This window comes from Euprymna scolopes, chromosome 9, assembly GCF_053919585.1.
Source record: "Euprymna scolopes isolate OS-2025 chromosome 9, ASM5391958v1, whole genome shotgun sequence".
NCBI lineage: Eukaryota > Metazoa > Mollusca > Cephalopoda > Sepiida > Sepiolidae > Euprymna > Euprymna scolopes.
This window is the reverse complement of record NC_136490.1, coordinates 52,485,776-52,491,640: the sequence shown is the minus strand read 5'-3', so window position 1 is coordinate 52,491,640 and position 5,865 is coordinate 52,485,776.

Sequence of the window (5,865 nt, the reverse complement as noted above, 5' to 3'; positions counted from 1 at the left end):
ATATCGTCGGATTTAATCCAGCTCAACAATCATATATATATATATATATATATATATATATACATGGCAATACATGCGTACATAAATGCTCTTGGTATATGGGGTTGACCAAATGTTAGACACGCCCTTGCTTTGAATCGATCACTTTAACTTTAGATTCTAGCGAGATGTCCTTTATAAAAACTCTTTCATGTGCCGTAATTGGCACTTGTGATGGGGAATGATTAATGCTACCTTGTACACGGTTACTGTTGTAAGCAAAAGATGGAAAAGGTGGTAGAAAAAAAGAATGTCTTGATCTATTGGCTACATTTTAGGTTAAATGTTACCCTATTCTGCAGTAGCGTGCAGAGAACCTTTTCAAGGCATCGGTTCAAGTGGAAAAAAAAACGGAAAAAATATAATAAACACCGTCTTGGTAGGACACAGACCTTTAATAAATTACTGAAAAGGGCGCTTTTTAAACCGGAGTAAAAGTGGAAGGTGCTTGGGAGTCTTCATTTGCTATTCTGTTTTGTATGATTAGTATAACTATGCATTCTTCTTTTTTTTCTCTCCTTTACGGTCTCACTCTCTCTCCTCATTCCGATCTCTCTCTCTCTCCTAATTCCGATCTCTCTCTCTCTCCCCATCCGATCTCTCTCTCTCTCTCCTCATTCCGATCTCTCTCTCTCTCCTCATTCCGATCTCTCTCTCTCTCCTCATTCCGATCTCTCTCTCTCTCTCTCCTCATTCCGATCTCTCTCTCCTCATTCCGATCTCTCTCTCCTCATTCCGATCTCTCTCTCCTCATTCCGATCTCTCTCTCTCTCCTCATTCCGATCTCTCTCTCTCCTCATTCCGATCTCTCTCTCTCTCTCTCCTCATTCCGATCTCTCTCTCTCCTCATTCCGATCTCTCTCTCTCTCCTCATTCCGATCTCTCTCTCTCTCCTCATTCCGATCTCGATCTCTCTCTCCTCATTCCGATCTCTCTCTCTCCTCATTCCGATCTCTCTCTCTCTCCTCATTCCGATCTCTCTCTCTCCTCATTCCGATCTCTCTCTCTCTCCTCATTCCGATCTCTCTCTCTCTCCTCATTCCGATCTCTCTCTCTCCTCATTCCAATCTCTCTCTCTCGTCATTCCGATCTCTCTCTCTCCTCATTCCGATCTCTCTCACTCTCCTCATTCCGATCGCTCTCTCTCTCCTTATTCCGATCGCTCTCTCTCCTCATTCCGATCGCTCTCTCTCCTCATTCCGATCGCTCTCTCTCCTCATTCCGATCGCTTTCTCTCCTCATTCCGATCGCTCTCTCTCCTCATTCTGATCGCTCTCTCTCTTCATTCTGATCGCTCTCTCTCTTCATTCTGATCGCTCTCTCTCTTCATTCTGATCGCTCTCTCTCTTCATTCTGATCGCTCTCTCTCTTCATTCTGATCGCTCTCTCTCTTCATTCTGATCGCTCTCTCTCTTCATTCTGATCGCTCTCTCTCTTCATTCTGATCGCTCTCTCTCCTCATTCCGATCGCTCTCTCTCTCCTCATTCCGATCGCTCTCTCTCTCCTCATTCCGATCGCTCTCTCTCTCCTCATTCCGATCGCTCTCTCTCTCCTCATTCCGATCGCTCTCTCTCTCCTCATTCCGATCGCTCTCTCTCTCCTCATTCCGATCGCTCTCTCTCTCCTCATTCCGATCGCTCTCTCTCTCCTCATTCCGATCGCTCTCTCTCTCCTCATTCCGATCGCTCTCTCTCTCCTCATTCCGATCGCTCTCTCTCTCCTCATTCCGATCGCTCTCTCTCTCCTCATTCCGATCGCTCTCTCTCTCTCTCATTCCGATCGCTCTCTCTCTCCTCATTCCGATCGCTCTCTCTCTCCTCATTCCGATCGCTCTCTCTCTCCTCATTCCGATCGCTCTCTCTCTCCTCATTCCGATCGCTCTCTCTCTCTCCTCATTCCGATCGCTCTCTCTCTCTCCTCATTCCGATCGCTCTCTCTCTCTCCTCATTCCGATCTCTCTCTCTCCTCATTCCGATCTCTCTCTCTCTCCTCATTCCGATCTCTCTCTCTCTCCTCATTCCGATCTCTCTCTCTCTCCTCATTCCGATCTCTCTCTCTCTCCTCATTCCGATCTCTCTCTCTTCTCATTCCGATCTCTCTCTCTCTCCTCATTCCGATCTCTCTCTCTCCTCATTCCGATCTCTCTCTCTCCTCATTCCGATCTCTCTCTCTCTCCTCATTCCGATCTCTCTCTCTCCTCATTCCGATCTCTCTCTCTCCTCATTCCGATCTCTCTCTCTCTCCTCATTCCGATCTCTCTCTCTCCTCATTCCGATCTCTCTCTCTCCTCATTCCGATCTCTCTCTCTCCTCATTCCGATCTCTCTCTCTCTCCTCATTCCGATCTCTCTCTCTCCTCATTCCGATCTCTCTCTCTCTCCTCATTCCGATCTCTCTCTCTCCTCATTCCGATCTCTCTCTCTCCTCATTCCGATCTCTCTCTCTCCTCATTCCGATCTCTCTCTCTCCTCATTCCGATCTCTCTCTCTCCTCATTCCGATCTCTCTCTCTCCTCATTCCGATCTCTCTCTCTCCTCATTCCGATCTCTCTCTCTCCTCATTCCGATCTCTCTCTCTCCTCATTCCGATCTCTCTCTCTCCCATTCCGATCTCTCTCTCTCCTCATTCCGATCTCTCTCTCTCCTCATTCCGATCTCTCTCTCTCCTCATTCCGATCTCTCTCTCTCCTCATTCCGATCTCTCTCTCTCCTCATTCCGATCTCTCTCTCTCCTCATTCCGATCTCTCTCTCTCCTCATTCCGATCTCTCTCTCCTCATTCCGATCTCTCTCTCCTCATTCCGATCTCTCTCTCCTCATTCCGATCTCTCTCTCTCCTCATTCCGATCTCTCTCTCTCCTCATTCCGATCTCTCTCTCTCCTCATTCCGATCTCTCTCTCTCCTCATTCCGATCTCTCTCTCTCCTCATTCCGATCTCTCTCTCTCCTCATTCCGATCTCTCTCTCTCCTCATTCCGATCTCTCTCTCTCTCCTCATTCCGATCCCTCTCTCTCTCCTCATTCCGATCTCTCTCTCTCTCCTCATTCCGATCTCTCTCTCTCTCCTCATTCCGATCTCTCTCTCTCTCCTCATTCCGATCTCTCTCTCTCCTCATTCCGATCTCTCTCTCTCTCTCCTCATTCCGATCTCTCTCTCTCTCTCCTCATTCCGATCTCTCTCTCTCTCTCCTCATTCCGATCTCTCTCTCTCTCCTCATTCCGATCTCTCTCTCTCTCCTCATTCCGATCTCTCTCTCTCTCCTCATTCCGATCTCTCTCTCTCTCCTCATTCCGATCTCTCTCTCTCTCCTCATTCCGATCTCTCTCTCTCTCCTCATTCCGATCTCTCTCTCTCTCCTCATTCCGATCTCTCTCTCTCTCCTCATTCCGATCTCTCTCTCTCCTCATTCCGATCTCTCTCTCTCCTCATTCCGATCTCTCTCTCTCTCCTCATTCCGATCTCTCTCTCTCTCCTCATTCCGATCTCTCTCTCTCTCCTCATTCCGATCTCTCTCTCTCTCCTCATTCCGATCTCTCTCTCTCTCCTCATTCCGATCTCTCTCTCTCTCCTCATTCCGATCTCTCTCTCTCTCCTCATTCCGATCTCTCTCTCTCTCCTCATTCCGATCTCTCTCTCTCTCCTCATTCCGATCTCTCTCTCTCTCCTCATTCCGATCTCTCTCTCTCTCTCCTCATTCCGATCTCTCTCTCTCTCCTCATTCCGATCTCTCTCTCTCTCCTCATTCCGATCTCTCTCTCTCTCCTCATTCCGATCTCTCTCTCTCTCCTCATTCCGATCTCTCTCTCTCTCCTCATTCCGATCTCTCTCTCTCCTCATTCCGATCTCTCTCTCTCCTCATTCCGATCTCTCTCACTCCTCATTCCGATTTCTCTCTCTCCTCATTCCGATCTCTCTCTCTCCTCATTCCGATCTTTCTCTCTCCTCATTCCGATCTTTCTCTCTCCTCATTCCGATCTCTCTCTCTCTCCTCATTCCGATCTCTCTCTCTCCTCATTCCGATCTCTCTCTCTCTCCTCATTCCGATCTCTCTCTCTCTCCTCATTCCGATCTCTCTCTCTCTCTCCTCATTCCGATCTCTCTCTCTCTCTCCTCATTCCGATCTCTCTCTCTCTCTCCTCATTCCGATCTCTCTCTCTCCTCATTCCGATCTCTCTCTCTCCTCATTCCGATCTCTCTCTCTCCTCATTCCGATCTCTCTCTCTCCTCATTCCGATCTCTCTCTCTCCTCATTCCGATCTCTCTCTCTCCTCATTCCGATCTCTCTCTCTCTCCTCATTCCGATCTCTCTCTCTCTCCTCATTCCGATCTCTCTCTCTCTCCTCATTCCGATCTCTCTCTCTCTCCTCATTCCGATCTCTCTCTCTCTCCTCATTCCGATCTCTCTCTCTCTCCTCATTCCGATCTCTCTCTCTCTCCTCATTCCGATCTCTCTCTCTCCTCATTCCGATCTCTCTCTCTCTCCTCATTCCGATCTCTCTCTCTCCTCATTCCGATCTCTCTCTCTCTCCTCATTCCGATCTCTCTCTCTCTCCTCATTCCGATCTCTCTCTCTCTCCTCATTCCGATCTCTCTCTCTCTCCTCATTCCGATCTCTCTCTCTCCTCATTCCGATCTCTCTCTCTCTCCTCATTCCGATCTCTCTCTCTCTCCTCATTCCGATCTCTCTCTCTCTCCTCATTCCGATCTCTCTCTCTCTCCTCATTCCGATCTCTCTCTCTCTCCTCATTCCGATCTCTCTCTCTCTCCTCATTCCGATCTCTCTCTCTCTCCTCATTCCGATCTCTCTCTCTCTCCTCATTCCGATCTCTCTCTCTCTCCTCATTCCGATCTCTCTATCTCCTCATTCCGATCGCTCTCTCTCTCCTCATTCCGATCGCTCTCTCTCTCCTCATTCCGATCGCTCTCTCTCTCCTCATTCCGATCGCTCTCTCTCTCCTCATTCCGATCGCTCTCTCTCTCCTCATTCCGATCGCTCTCTCTCCTCATTCCGATCGCTCTCTCTCTCCTCATTCCGATCGCTCTCTCTCCTCATTCCGATCGCTCTCTCTCCTCATTCCGACTGCTCTCTCTCCTCATTCCGATCGCTCTCTCTCCTCATTCCGATTGCTCTCTCTCCTCATTCCGATCGCTCTCTCTCCTCATTCCGATCGCTCTCTCTCCTCATTTCGATCGCTCTCTCTCCTCATTCCGATCGCTCTCTCTCCTCATTCCGATCGCTCTCTCTCCTCATTCCGATCGCTCTCTCTCCTCATTCCGATCGCTCTCTCTCTTCATTCCGATCGCTCTCTCTCTTCATTCCGATCGCTCTCTCTCTTCATTCCGATCGCTCTCTCTCTTCATTCCGATCGCTCTCTCTCCTCATTCCGATCGCTCTCTCTCTCCTCATTCCGATCGCTCTCTCTCTCCTCATTCCGATCGCTCTCTCTCTCCTCATTCCGATCTCTCTCTCTCTCCTCATTCCGATCTCTCTCTCTCTCCTCATTCCGATCTCTCTCTCTCTCTCCTCATTCCGATCTCTCTCTCTCTCTCCTCATTCTGATCTCTCTCTCTCCTCATTCCGATCTCTCTCTCTCCTCATTCCGATCTCTCTCTCTCCTCATTCCGATCTCTCTCTCTCCTCATTCCGATCTCTCTCTCTCCTCATTCCGATCTCTCTCTCTCCTCATTCCGATCTCTCTCTCTCCTCATTCCGATCTCTCTCTCTCCTCATTCCGATCTCTCTCTCTCCTCATTCCGATCTCTCTCTCTCCTCATTCCGATCTCTCTCTCTCTCTCCTCATTCCGATCTCTCTCTCTCTCCTCATTC